Here is a 14,254-nt window from a genome sequence, read left to right as displayed (position 1 = left end):
GAGACAGTAATGTGACAGGAATCAGACTAAACTCCTTTCCATTGTGACATCTTACGTCTATCTTCCTGTAGGAGCTATTCGTACCCTTAGAGGTCTCACTCTGTTGAATTCATATGATTGAAATTGGTGTCTTCACAAAGGCCTCAGACAACCCTTTGTATCAATAGTATTTCCTAGGATTTGCTTCTGCCACAGTTTTATGGGTAGCTTAAAGTGACCTGTAGACAGGTTCCCCACAACCCTGTATCCTTAAATCTTCTGTGTTGACACCTGAGAGCAGCATGCCAATAGTGGTTACAGTGTCTGGACCATGTGGCACAGGAGCCCAATGACACACGACTCACAGCAGGACTCACCTCAGGTGGCATAATTGAGCCCATCCATAACTGTCACATTTGGGCACATCAATGGTGATAAAGTTTAATACATTTTTTTAAGGAAATAAATAAACTAATCAAACCACAGAGTCCTGCTACTTAAATATACCTGTGTCTATAACAGTGCAGTACAAACTATGAGTATTAGAAGGATTTTCAGCTACTTAATTTCTGAGGAAACAGAGATTCTTTACTGTGCACAGCACCAAAAAAACAATCAGGCTTTCACAAGCTACAGTACAAATCTTCCATTAGACATGACTGATTTTCTGTCTTACTTCAATGGCAGAGATTTCTGGAGATTTCAGTACGAGTCTGCAGCACACATCAAAACATACATATCTACTTGTTTGGATTCCCACAGCCTGGCTTAATTCCCATTGAGTGACTAGAAGCATTCTGATTGACCTAAATAGCTTTTTGATCCATACCAGTCTTGTTTGAAGCAGCCAAATTCTGTTGAATAAGAATGCACACCCTAAGAGTTATCACTGCATGCATCTATTTCCTTGCTTCATGAAACTTTTTTTTTCCCTGCCAGCACCGTTGACTTTTTTGAAATGGTACTGAGAACTCTTTTGCTAATCATAAACTTTATTTTAAAATTATCTCTACAGCCATTCAATTCCAAAGACAAATAGATTTTATTAAAATGATGAGATACTTTGTACAAGAAGAACCATTAAAGAAATATGACACGTTCACAAATTCCTCAGTATCTTCTGGTTAATATATTTTTTTTAATGCTGAGGTTTTTTTCCCTGCCTTTTTTAGCTATTGACTTTACCTACATATTCCTCTCAAACAGAACAAAACATTAGGTTATTAAGAGTAATGACCATCTGTCTACTACTTCCATGTGGAAATGCAGTATAAATTGACCCAAATCAGTCCATACAGTGTGCTGTGCCTGTGGAATGAAAATCTTCTTTATAAAAATGGGAGAGCCACTCTGCAGGAAGATCTGGATAGGCTGGAAGAATGGGCCAGCAAGAACCTTATGAAGTTCAACAAGGACAAGAGTAAGGTCATGCACCTGTGAAAGAGTGCAAGCACAGGCTGAGATCCACCTGGCTGGAGAGCAGCTCTGTGGAAAGGGACCTGGGGGGCCTGGTGGACAGGAAGCTCAACATGAGCGAACAGTGTGCTGCTGCGGCCAAGAGGCCAACAGGATGCTGGGTTGCATCAAAAAGGGCACCGCCAGCAGAGAGAAAGAAGTCATCATCCCACTCTACTCAGCGCTTGTCAGGCCACACCTGGAGTGCTGTGTGCAGTTCTGGTCCCCGCTATACAAAATAGATGTGGACAGGCTGGAAGGGGTCCAGAGAAGGGCCACCAGGATGATCAAAGGACTGGGAAGCTGCCATATGAGGATAGGCTGGGAGAACTGGGTTTGTTCAGCCTTGAGAAAAGGAGGCTCAGAGGGGATCTCATCACCATGTACCAGTACTTAAGGGGCAGCTACAAAGAAGATGGAGACTCCCTTTTTACAAGGAGTCACATGGAGAGGACAAGGGGGAATGGACAGAAGTTGCTCTCGGGGAGATTCCGACTGGACACGAGAGGGAAATTTTTCACACTGAGGACAGTCACCCATTGGAATAATCTCCCCAGGGAAGTGGTTGACTCGGCCACGTTGGACGCTTTCAAGGGTCATCTGGACAAGGTGCAGGGCCATCTTGTCTAGGCTGTGCTCTTCCTAGAAAGGTTGGACTAGATGATCCCTGAGGTCCCTTCCAACCTGGGATTATGTGAAATCTATTATCAGCACTTTGCTGTTTAAAACATTACAATCAAGAAATATATAGGCAAGAAAATTAGTTCCTATACTGAACACAGACCAACCTTTGCACTTATTTTATCCTGCTTTCTCTGAGCAGAAATTTGCCACATTTTGGGACATTTCATAGCCTGTCATAACATGGAAAGCAACAGATAATTTTTTTTTCTCAGATATTGGCCAAAGAAACAGTTCTAAAATATTATCATTAATGTTGTGATCCCTAAACCAATCGTTCACTTTTCAAACATTACAATAATCATATTCAATAATGTGTTAACATTTTAGCATTAAAAATTTTATCTAGTCAGGATTATCTCCCCTTCTAACAGCAAATTTTACAAGTCTGTTACAATCTTTCTCTTCCTAAGGTCTCTGACACTATAATCCTCTAAATAACAAGATTAATACGTTTTAATTAAAAACCTTCAGAAGACTGTAGCATCCTATAATTGTTGATGATCTGCTCTGTCTAGGCCAAGGTGATGTCACAGTTGTGTCATATTGGATGATATTGCTGTTTCTCATGCAGGATATTGCATCTCCTCCAAATATGAATCTTTCATGTAATGAAAACATGAACTTTGTTACCAGTTCAGTTATAAAATTTTGCTATTTTTTTTCCTTTGGTAAATTCTCTGTGAGCTTGCAGTTTACTGCAAGTAGACTCCTTTCTTTCTTAAGCACTTTTTCCTCTGAGGCAAACATGGTTAAATTGTGTCATCTAGTACTTGTTCATAACTGCATTGTAGTTAGAATGGCAAGGCTGTGTTCACAAAGTAGTTGTAAATGGGAGGGGAGGAGTTTTCCACTCTCCTGCAAGCATGCAGATGCACTTCATGTTCCACATACACAAAAAGCAGTAGCTCCCACTCAAGGAACATAATCCTTTAATGGATTCTTTAGCAGATCCAGATCCCCAGCCACATCCAGACTAGAGGCTTAAATGCTAATCCCTAACATGCAGTAAAGTTTTCCATGTAGAAAAATAATTTATGAAATTTTATAAATTTTTATTTAGACTGTTTGACACAAACATTTAATTTTGAAATATTGTTAGAATGTAAGACAATTATTTTCAGTTGCAAAGGAAAGAAATCCCTCTAATTTTATTTTCAGAGTTTGGTTTTACATTCCACTTTCTTCTTCATTTGACTGGGGAAAAAAAGAAAAATAACAGACGGTAAAAAATAGGTCTGTCATATGATTTTTTTTAAATATTAAAAAACCCTGTTTTCTAGGTTATCTTAGCTGGAAGCCAAAAAACATGGGAATTTGCTCTTTTCATGTTTTTATTTTTCCTTTTCCTTGCCCTCTTCAATACTCTTTATTGATGGGAACAGACCTTTCCAAAGGGATTAAAGGAGGGGGGTGATATCCATAGTGTGGATAGTCATCAGGTGGCCTGGAATCCCTTGTGACAACATTTTAAAATGGGAAAGAACAGGAGCCACGACAATGCACAGTGCTCATTGCCATTCCTGGGCAGAATATCTGCCTGATAGCTAAAGTACATGTGGCAAATAATAGCTGGTAGGAATCGTCATAAGCTTCTTTGAAGTCATCTATAGTCAAGCATATGACTATGATATTCTGCTATTATACTATGTGTACTAAACTATATATAAAAATACTGTTGTTATGCGTACACAAGGCAGCCACAGTTAGAAGTAGCGTTTTGGTGTTTTGTACGTACAAGGCTATAATGGGCACTTCATGAAAATTTTGTCCACCAACTGAGAAAGCTTCAACTTAGGCCCTGCTTTTACCTCACAATTGTAAAAAAGTATGATCTTAAATGCCAGGTTTCATTTGTTTAGGTTAGATAATGTTAGTCAAGAATAAGGTAAGGCAAGCAATAGGCTAGTTTTAGAGGCACGTGTTTTCCACACATAAAATTGTTGCTTATTTGCATACATATTGTATGCTGTAGAGCACAGTTGCTTCTAGCAAATCTCAAATGTGTGTCTCAGTATGCCAAAGTATGATGAGCCATGCTTTCAGAATAAAATGCATAATTACAAACAATTGCAACCTGTGGTACACAGATCAATGCATCGCAGCTGAGCTAACTTGTGCACCTACCAGCAAATGTGTATCAGTCCCCTGTGCCCTTCCAGAGCACAGAAGAGAAAGTCAAAACCCTGTAGTCTGTTAGCAATACAAATTCAATATATTTTTCCTAATTACTTTTTAATTTCCATCTCATTCATGTATAGTATCTGCAGAAGAGAAAGACTTCTATTCCTCATTCTGCCACTGTCTTGTTTATTTGACCTTAGTCTTATTACGTTTTCTCTGTTGCTTAATTGATTTTTCTGCATCATATGCATAATTAAAACAACTTGCCTTTTATGTGTTAGGTAGACCTGAGCTTACCTTCTACAATCTGGGAGAAATTTTTTAAAGAAGAAGCTCAAATTAATATTACTTTCAAAGTTCATATTTTTAATTTAAAGTCCTGGGTTCAAAAATAATTCACTAGATTATGTAGCTTTATCCATCAGCTACAAATTATTTTAAAATTTTCAATTCTGGTGTATTTTGGCTTAAACTTTCATTTTAATATCAGAAATATTTATCTCCTTCTGTTCAGCCAATGAAAAGAAGGACCCCACAGTCTAAGGAAGAATTTATTTTCTTTCTTTCTTATTACTACTCTGTAGGACCTTGCCCTGACTATTGAGAAAGGGGCCTCATTCAGAAGTTTTATATAATGTAAGTAGGATTGCAGAATATAGATCAAAGTGTACAGAATCTTCCTGGAAATTAAGGCAATGGAAATCAATGACCATTATAGGTGTAATTTATATAGAGAAATAATCTTTTTTTTCTCATAGATTTGACCTTACTTTATTAAATGAACCTATTGTCTTCTGAGTGATCACCTATAGACTAAGGAAAGAGTGCCATGGGGATTCTATTGAGCATTTCTGTGCAGGCTTACTCCAAATCTGTATTTGATAGGCAAAATATCCCAAACTGCCTGTGATTTGAAAAAGTAAAAAGGGCAAGAAGACAGAATATACTACACAGAGACTAGATACTAAGTACAGAATATATAAATGTAGGTAGATTGTGTGTGCTGTACTGAATGGTAAGACAGATGAGTGACTAGCACAGTTATTGTTACTTACACTTAACACTTCCACTAAATTTCCCTTTGAAATGCTGAGCCTGCCATTTCTCTTGTGGATAAATTATATCTCATTGTCAGTTCTGTGCTTGTGGCAGTGTGGAAGCAGCCTTCAAAGGAAAATATAATTTCAGATGCACTGTATGTACAACAAAACGTAAATCAAACCTTCTCTCTTGATTCTCATTTTTCCTTCTTGTGGTCCTCTGCAAAGCAGTGGGATCTCTTGTCAAGATAAGTCACCTCTGTCATTCAGCCTTCATCTTTGTGAAAGCAGTCAAAGAATACCCAAGAGTGAACTCCAGAAGACTGTTCTGCAGACAGGAATACAATTCTGGTGCTGTCTGTTCATATGCTTACTTATCAGATGACAGAACATTCACTAAATACAGATGGAATACGCTGTGTAATAAATATGAAGACATGCACGAAAATAATGCATGTCAGCTGGTCAAAAAGGAGAATTAACACAAGTGTTAGTAGCAATTTCACATATATATGCTCCAACTTATGATCACCATGAAACCTGAGACTATGAGAAAATTTATTCAGAAATAGTAGGATATATGTTTTCAATAGGTGTTGAAAAGTCTGTGACAAAATGTTGCTGAAAACTGTCCTATGAAGAATGGACATTATCATGCCTACACGATTTAAAGCTATTCTCTGAGCTGTGCTGGAATGCTCATCAGGAATCAGAGGCAAAACATTGCACCTTCATCACTTCCCATGCACAACAAAAGGAATGCATTCTGCAAGTGAGCCACAAACTGAAAATATCCATTTGAGTCTATTAGAAAAAAAAACCTCCAGCAGATAAATTTGCTCAAATGTAATCTGATTTTTAAATAGTTATCCTCACCATTGAAAGAGGTACTTAACCTACTTATATGTCAGTTATCAAAGCAAATCACTATATCTCAGGGAACAGTACTAGTTTTACTTGTCATAATGTGGTTCCTTTAAGCTTCAGGGCATTGTATAGAGCAGAACCTCATGCAACAACCTTGTTGGATCACCCAAACTGTCAAAGTAAAAAGGATTTCTTCTAGCTATTGTTACAGAGATTATAGTTACAGCTCAGTAGCTCTGATTCTATCTTGTAGAAATGAATGGAACACATCAGTGCAAAACAGGGTGGTTTTGTTGCTATACCACAGACAGATTACTTACAGCAAACAATGAGGTGGCATACGAATTCTGGGGGCATAATTTAAACATTATTTAACATCGCAAGCCTTAAACTTGTGTTGCTCAGGACTTTATGGTAAAACTCATGCTCAGTCTGATTTGAATTGCTTGAGCATGTTGAGAGTGATAAAGTTAATCTTGCTTACAAGTGAAATTTTTAAGCCTTGTAGACTCGTGCAACTGTAGGCTTGATCCATAACAAGTGCTGAGAATTTCTAGATTCACTGGGGATTAGGAACTGACACTTGTATAGTCACTCAAAACTCAATTAGGCAGTGCTGCTTGAAAGTGTGGCCTCTATTGCCAGCATTACCTCTAAATCTATCAGATAAGTTACTTAACCTCTCTACACATCATTTCCTTATTATTTAGAAGAAGGATTTCATAATCTCCTGTCCTGTTGAAAGGCTTTCAGATTTGGGACTGAAAGATTCTATGAAGACAAAAAGCAATTGTTAATCATGGCTAGCAATTTAAGAGTTTAATTTAACCAAAATAAAATATCACTGTGCCTGCATTCTGTTGTATCACTGCATGCCTGTTAAAACTGTTATATGATATGTTATTGTGAAAATTTGAGATACGTCTTGTGACACAAGTTGGAAACATGAAGAACTCACGTTACAGTGTGTACTGTGGAATTTATTTTCTCAACATCTTTATCTAAAGTAGCCTCATAAAATAGCCTCTATCTAAAATAGTCTATAGACTATTTTAGTCTTGAAGGTATACATTCAAGAGTGTATTCAAGCCTGGATATAGACAAATCTGTCTATTAAATTTCACTGGTGTTCAAAAGCAAGGGGGCTGCTAGCAAGAGTGAGAGAAGAGGATATAAATAACCACCATCCTTCAGTGGTCCAGTCTTCATGTGCTTGGCTACTTGCTGAATTCATGTCCATTCAATGCCTGTGGTGCACCCTCAAGGTTATGAGATAAATTTTCTAAATCTTATTACACTCCCTATCTACAAAGAAGAAAGAAACCTAAGACCATTATTTTCCAAGAACTTTTACAAGCTGTTTGAAAATTCAGCAGGTAACCTAGCTTGCAAATACTGTACCTTGGTTTTAGTACGCTGCAAAGGTTGGTGTGCCTATATGGATGTTTGAGCCATGCCACATGGCTGTCTCTTATGCTGCTACTGACTGGCACTAAAAGCAGTGTGGTGCCTTCCCAGACAACTACTCCCAGAACAATCACATATTCCCTCTCTTCAACACAACTAAGTCAGCTGTTCTACCAGAAAATTGGGATGGACACCACCACAGTGTAACTGAGATGCTTTCAGACATGTCAACAGATGCCTCCTAAACAATGACTGATCTACTACAACAGCCCTTGTCAAAAGATTGGGTCACTAAGTGATAACAGTCACATATGGCCTGTTGATGCCTCCAGCCTTTTTTTGTTAGGCATGTTCTTTCTTTTTTTTCTCAAGATAACTGCCCACACCTCTTTTATCTGTATTCTAAAGACCCACATGATCCCATGATTAAAAGTTGCCCTTAATAGATAGATGAGACACTGTCTTACTTTGGGGAGAGGCTGTTTTCATCCATATCAAACAGTAGCAACAGTGTCATGCTCTCAGTGTAATAATGACCATGGTCCTAGTGGTGAACTCATGGCTGCCTTGTGGGTATGAGAAAATCACAAGAGTGGTCCCACCAACTTTGGCTCCCACCCTGGGGAACCTGTCAAATCCTTTGGTCAGCTACATGAGCCTTCTTTTCACTTACCTTGTGTCAAAAAAATGTGAGCTGGTGAATGAGGCAGGAAAATTGATGAGGATGCTGAAGGGCTGAACCATGATACTGGCATAGGCTGCTAGGGGAGGTCATAGAGTTAGTGTGTTGTGACATGAATGTAAGAAGCGACTGCTTTGGCCCACAGTAGAGAAAGATGGGATCCTGACCATCTATAGCATTATCTTAGCTGGTATGCAGTGTGAATGCAACAGATCTTACAGGTGAAATATAGAACTGTGACATGGTCACGAATGGGTCAGCCAGCCTTGGACTGCTGTCATGAAGACTACTCTTAAGGGCAGCCTCTAGCTTTTACACCTCTATAACAGCCTGTATGGCTAGCCAGAGAAGGCTTGTTGGCACAATATAAATCTAAAATAATTAATTTCTTCTTTCCTTTTCGTACCAAAGGCAAGTTGTATCATACTGTCAAACTGTTTGGCTTGTGTCACAGAAAAGCTGGTGAAGGGTAACTTTTATGCTTACCTGAATTTCTCTCCTTCTCATATCCATTTTTAGCAGCTCTCACTGGGGCCTGAGAAATGGACCTTAGGCCTGGAGGTAGTAGAAACATCAGCAGAAGATAATGAGAAGGGCTGCACCTTTGCTGCTGCTTTGTGTGTACAATGTACAACAGCTGCTCTTGTAACAGCTGGAAGGAAACAATTAGCATACCAAAGAGACATGTTATAGTGTCACATCACAAAGTCTTGAACAACTGAGACTTTAGGCTTCAAATATCTAGACAACTAAGTATATTTAAAGAGACACTGTCAGATTGAAATCTAGTCAGTTAAAAAAATGAGTTAAATGTAATTTCAGCTACTCTGTAAGCCCCTGAGTCCTCCAGCAATTTTGCTTTTCATGTTAGCCATCACCTCACTTAGTCTTTAGAAAGCAGAGACTAGGAACAATAGAAGGAACAGGGCAAAACACAAGACATAAAGGAGATGAAATTTACTGTTTCGCTGATTTAGCTGACAATATTCTATTTTCTGATCAGTTTAAGGGACAAGAAAGGGAAGCAGCAAAAAGAAAATCAGATATATGAAATTTAGTAAGTAAAAAAATTATTTCCTTTCAATTTATTGGACCTTGTATTAGATCTTTTATGCTCAACATTTTTAAGCTTCTGTCTTTCCTGTTAGCACACATCACCAAAATAGGATCTTCTTTACTTGCTTATTAAAGCTAGAAAAAAATAGAGGCTTTTTCCTTACCATAACTGTGAATTTCCTGAAGTAATCTAAAAAAAGTAACCTTACCAATAGAGTGGTAAAAACACATTTTCATTTGATAAGCACCATGTTTGACATCCTCTTTGTAATCATGTCAAAGAAACTAGTTTGAGGCTTAACATTTATTTACTCACTAAACCATATTTATAATTTGTTTAATGATAGCTTTAATCTGATAATGAAAAAAAACCTTCTACAAATATGAAAATAAATAGCTAGATGTAGTAAAGACGATATTTTCTTACAGCCACTGCATTTCCACTTCATTTCTGGCTTTAAATAACTCTGAGATCAACTAGTATCAGCAATAACAACTTTCAAAACCTGAGCTTAGAAGTTCCATATACAACAACTGCCCACTCTCATTAGAATGACTGGAAAAATGCCAAAGAGCATTAAGTAGTTAAGGAAGGCAGGTAATTTAGGATGTCCATTTCAGTGTAGTAAGCTGTCTTGTGTTGCCAAAGGCTTTTGGAGACTGAGATCTCTAGCACCAAGCAAGGAAATTTTTTTTCTTCTTTTTTTTTTTTTTTCTCAAAGATAGAATGATAGTGCCGTCCAGGTTAGAGTCTGGGATGGTTGAACAGTATGAGCAGGAGAGGACAAAATATGGGTGATACAAGTTGGCCTCACAGCTGTGCCACCCAGCTGCGCTGAGAAGGAAGGCCTTTGAGGGCTCTCAACATCAGTGGAGGGGCAAAGGGTACAGCACCTCTTCATTACTGTGGCATGGGCTCCAGCACACATGGAGCAGTCAAGCTGAGCATGTGGAGCAGGACAGGAGTGCTGTAACCATGCTGGAGTTTTTGCATTGGTCACCCAGTGCCTACTCACCAGCACCCCCAGACAAGCAGGCAGTCGTGGCTGGAGTACGCCACCAGAATAATGCTTACATCTTCCTCCTGACTGCCACCCCGCCCTTTTGCGTCCTTGAACCCCTTCATATGGGACAATAACCAACTCCAGAACAATTAATTCAACTAGGTGATTACCATCTGTGCAACGCCTAGTTGGCTTCTTTCCTCAGGGTAAAAGGGGTCCCACAAACAGCCACAGTCACTGAAGGGACTGACACTAATGATCCCAGGAACCTTCTCCAGGGACAAACCATAACAAATGTTTACTGTTACACTTCTTCTCCCTGCTTTAACCAAACTTCATAGAATTATAAAAAGGATCTTTCTTTAGTCTAATGCCAAAGCAAGAATAAGAGGTTTGTAGTCTTATGTTATACCTTTTTTCTCAACATCAATAATTACATTTAAAAAACAGAATTCTGTGGTTTTGCTCTGAAATTAACAATCACCCTGAACAGACACCGTATATATTATTGATGGATAACCATGTATTTCACTGACCATGATTTAAAGTTTGTCGGGAAAAAAAAAAAATCCCCAAACCCATCAAAGATGAAACAGAAAAAGCTTCTGAAAAAGATCACAAATCAAAACAGCATATGAAATAAACAGATAGATAGAATAAAAAAAGGAAAAACTGGCAGACAGACAGATATTCCACAAAAAGGAAGTGCTAGTTATTGTCTTTTAGCAAATCTGATTATATTTCCATCCCAAAGATATCACTGCTTTGGAGAATATGTAAGAGAAAGCAGCCAAAGAATGGTTTGGGTTTTCATAGTATTTGTTCTTATGAAGGAAAAAAAAAAAGAGGTTATATTTATTCTCTTTGGAAAAGGGAAGACTTTGAGGTGACCTACTTAGCTTCAGTGGTCTTTGTTACTTGGCAACATATGAAATAAGATGGCAAACAGAATAAATGTGTTTAAGAGCCAGCAAAGACATTTTTATAGACAAAGGGGTTAAATGATATAATTACAAAGCAGAGAGGTGAGGTTAAAATAAATCTAAAGGACACAGTCTTACCGAGGCATGTGGACTTTTCCTGACCAGCAATCTTTTATGTCCTTATGATAGGTTTATTAATTGAAATAAAAGAGAAAGTTTTACATGTGCTGGCTCCAGTAAGCGTGCAGTAAGTGAAATGTTAAGTTTAAGAAAGAAAAATATGGATTTTGCAAAGCATTTTTTTAACATTAATTCCTATATTTTGTTTTCAGAAGTAACCATATGATTTCCACTGATTAAAAGTGGGGAGGGAGGCATCTTTAAATGTATTAGGGCTGACAGGTCCTTGACTATTTCAGACCCTGCCTGTTTCCCATCCCAGCTCTCTGCTGTCCACGAATGTCACTATTCTAATCAAAGGTTTGTGAGTACTACCCTTCAGTAGCCGCTAATGGCATCTAGACACAGGAGAATGCTTTGGACCCTTCAATCCTCTCAAAATGGTGTCAAAAGGCTTTACATCGTGTGAGAAAAGCTAAGGAAGATTAAAGCGATTAAACAACGACAACAAAAATTTTAAGGTGGAGGAGCAGAGGTGACTGCTCCAATACTTCTTAACATCTGCCTTCTACATTTTGGTGTGTTTCAGATATTTAATTCTGCTAATTGTCATCTGGGATCACTCTGCAAAGCATCACTTCAGAATACCAGGTGAAGATCAACCTCAGTACATATTATGAAAACAATTATTTTAAAATGTTTCCTGTGGGACTCTCAAAGAGAGAAGAAAGGAGGTAATTCTGGAGGCATGACCTGGCAGTGACTGGACAACGCAACAAAAACCTTTCCTGCATACAGCAACCAGGAGGATGCTGCCCTCAGCAAGGTCAGAAGGGTTTTTGGGTGCTTTCTCTGGGAATTTACAGCAGAAGGTGACATCGGAGAGCAGATGGTGCAACCCAGAAAGTCACGGTTGTTGCCTGCGATTTAGGCACCTCTGACAAGCGTTCGGCTGCTGGCCAGTCTGCCTCATTTCCTCATACCTGCTCTGAAAATAGTTATCTTGTGCCCCCACTGTCATAGCTGCTGGGGAAGGCAGGAAGGGTGAGTGCAAGATCCATATAGATTAGATGATTGGTTCCTCATGAGTTTGAAAAGTACAGGCTACTTCTGCTTTGGAAAGTGAGAACTGAAATGCTTGCATCTAGGTAAAATCATTGACTGGATGTACATAACTGTCTATATGTACATATACTTAGAGTTAAAACAGCAGTATATTTTGCATTCCTCAGGACTAGTGAAAATGTTTTTTTTTTACCTCCAAGGAAGTTTCACCCATTCATAATCCTAAAAAATATGACTAGCTTTCAACAAAATATATTCTTATAATGTAACTTTCTAGGAGAAGGAGAGACAATTGAAACTATAATTCAGTGAAAAAACCCAGGTTTTTAGGCAAAATTTGATCAAATTAAGCAAATTAAAAGGCATTGCAACATTTAAATTCAGCAGAAAATTACATTAAAAATTTGCAGTTATACAAATGTTTTGTTAAGTTCTAATGTTTTCATTTAACTCTTTCAGCAATAACTGTTGAGGAGAACAGTTACCTTGGAAAAACTACTACCAGAGTATAATATGAAACAACATGCAGAGATGCTACACAATTGAAGTAAAAAATGCCAGCGGTAAAATTAAATAATCAAATTGCAACCTTCACTCCCTTTTACCTCCAAATCAAACCAGATTGGTCTGTGATTCTTTGACTGTTTAAAGCAGATTGCCAATGAAGGATAAGTAGTGAGGAGGATACAATACTCTGTTGTCCTGTCACAAGGGAACAGAGAACTGGCAAATCATGACTGCTGTCTTATTGATCAATAGTCTGAAAGATGAGAGAAATAACGCAGTGCAATGCTTTTGGAAAACAAACAAACAAGCAAGCAAGCAGACCAAACACAACTAGGAGATACATGCTAATCTCAATTATCTTAGCTTTGATTATACGAAAGTCAGATTGTTCAAAATTTGGACATACTGTTTCTTTCCCATTTCAAAACTCAAATAGAAACATATTTTGCTTGCAATGAACTGTAATTGCTGAATTTTTCAAAGGACCCTTGAGTCAGCTAGATAATAGGGGTTTAGCTCTATTCAGCAATATAAGCAGAAAATACACATCCATAGAGAAGCATAATGCAGCTCTCACTGGCTCAGACAACAGCAATGCTTCTTTGCTAGATGTCCAAGCTTTTATTCCATGAGGGTCTTGCTTTAAATCTCTCCATGGTAACAGGAGAGATTAGATACTCAGCTGAAGAAAATCATGATATCTTCATGGATTTTAATGAAGGTAATACACACTAGTTAAGAATCTGCACTCCTGATGTTACCAATAACCCATGGTCCAAGGAAATCTCCTTTCTCCATCAAAGTCCATTCCAATGGTTGATTACCAGTCTGCAATATGATGTGTGTGTTATAAGTGTAAACTATATCTTGAATGGCTTTTTTTTCACTGTAATTCAGATTCATTTGTGAGTGAATATGAGCACCATTTGTGATAACTATCTTAACTTTTACCCAATGCAGGAGAGATTGTGTTTGATCCCTGGACATGATGGTTTTTACAGTAAAAATGTAAAAAAGACAAAATGTTGAGATGGATCTTAAGTCCCCTGAAGGGTGAATTTGTAGATCAGTAGCAGAAAGGTATGGCAAGAATTGATACTGATACGCTGAAAAATCTGACAGATATGACTTTTGCTGTCTACCTGCTAACATATCCAAACTTAAATGTCAAGAGCATTTTATAATACGTTTAGTTGATTTGTTTTCATCTTATAACACTATAAATATGTCTTCTAGTTCAGAGGACTTACAGTTAGAAGTGAACATACATTATGCTCTTCCTTTCATGCATTTGCTGGCTACTAGGAATGCCATTTTCTTGTGCTACATTGTAAGTTTGTCCGT

At 38.0% G+C, this 14,254-nt stretch overlaps 1 long non-coding RNA gene across 2 annotated transcripts in view; it reads right to left on the bottom strand.

Annotated features, from left to right (window-relative positions):
• The window catches only part of LOC135311722 (uncharacterized), a 113,674-nt gene that overhangs the window by 9,181 nt on the left and 90,239 nt on the right, over nucleotides 1-14,254 (bottom strand). For both annotated transcript variants that reach the window (XR_010371309.1, XR_010371310.1), the window contains exon 3: nucleotides 8,722-8,790. This is a non-coding gene — a long non-coding RNA (uncharacterized LOC135311722). The remainder of the gene's footprint in view (nucleotides 1-8,721; nucleotides 8,791-14,254) is intronic.

Source organism: Phalacrocorax carbo, chromosome 2, assembly GCF_963921805.1.
Source record: "Phalacrocorax carbo chromosome 2, bPhaCar2.1, whole genome shotgun sequence".
Taxonomy (NCBI): domain Eukaryota; kingdom Metazoa; phylum Chordata; class Aves; order Suliformes; family Phalacrocoracidae; genus Phalacrocorax; species Phalacrocorax carbo.
The sequence above is the reverse complement of the archived record's forward strand: the minus strand, read 5'-3'. Positions and strand labels throughout refer to the sequence as shown.